Below are 813 nucleotides of genomic sequence, written 5' to 3' on the forward strand. Positions count from 1 at the left end.
ACCGATGAGAATGACATATGAATATGCGAACAACTAGAGAGGAACAATGTCGAACTGCTTTAGCACGTTATCGATAAAACAATGAGGGGAAAGGGATACCCCGCACCTCAGGAGGGTCTCAGAGATCGCCACCCATCTGGGTAGGGGGTTCTTTTGAGAATGTTCCCCCCGGGACCATCAAGTTAAGTTGCAACACATAGACCGCTCTTATGTGTTCGAGATCCCTGATGGTAATCGAGGATTGTGGTTCTTTACCTAGCCTATAGGCTAGGGATGGCTGGGAATAAGCCAGCTGAATCAAAGCACGATTGGACAAGCTTGCAACATCGAGGTGCGAACTTTGTGTGACAAATTCTTCAGAAACCTCAGGTGTCACATTCCCAAGAACTATTGAGCCCACAGGCGAATTGAACATACGACTACAATATGACTACTGGAGGAAGACATGGCTATAGCTCGCTTCTAGGTACCTGAAAAAGAAGCAAACAAGTGTCAAAGCTCCAGCAACTCGGCGATCATTCCACACTCGCTTCTAGTTCAATCACTTGAGATAGCTCGCGCAATATGACAAACGTATGCGACCTACCTAGGATATCGACAGCCATCGTATTAAACCCCTAAAAAACCTGAGACTGTCAGAGATGCACCCAAAAACCCCACTAAAACCCTAAAACAAACAATGTGACCACTACGGTAGCCACCCTTTGACGCAAAAGTCAGGAAAATGGAAAGAGAAGAGAAAAGAACCTTACCAGAATAAGAAGTATAGAAAACTTGCCAGAAAGAGTGTCGTGATAACGATAAAACAGCAGT

The sequence above is a fragment of the Pistacia vera genome, unplaced genomic scaffold (assembly GCF_008641045.1).
Source record: "Pistacia vera cultivar Batoury unplaced genomic scaffold, PisVer_v2 Contig189, whole genome shotgun sequence".
Taxonomy (NCBI): Eukaryota; Viridiplantae; Streptophyta; class Magnoliopsida; order Sapindales; family Anacardiaceae; genus Pistacia; species Pistacia vera.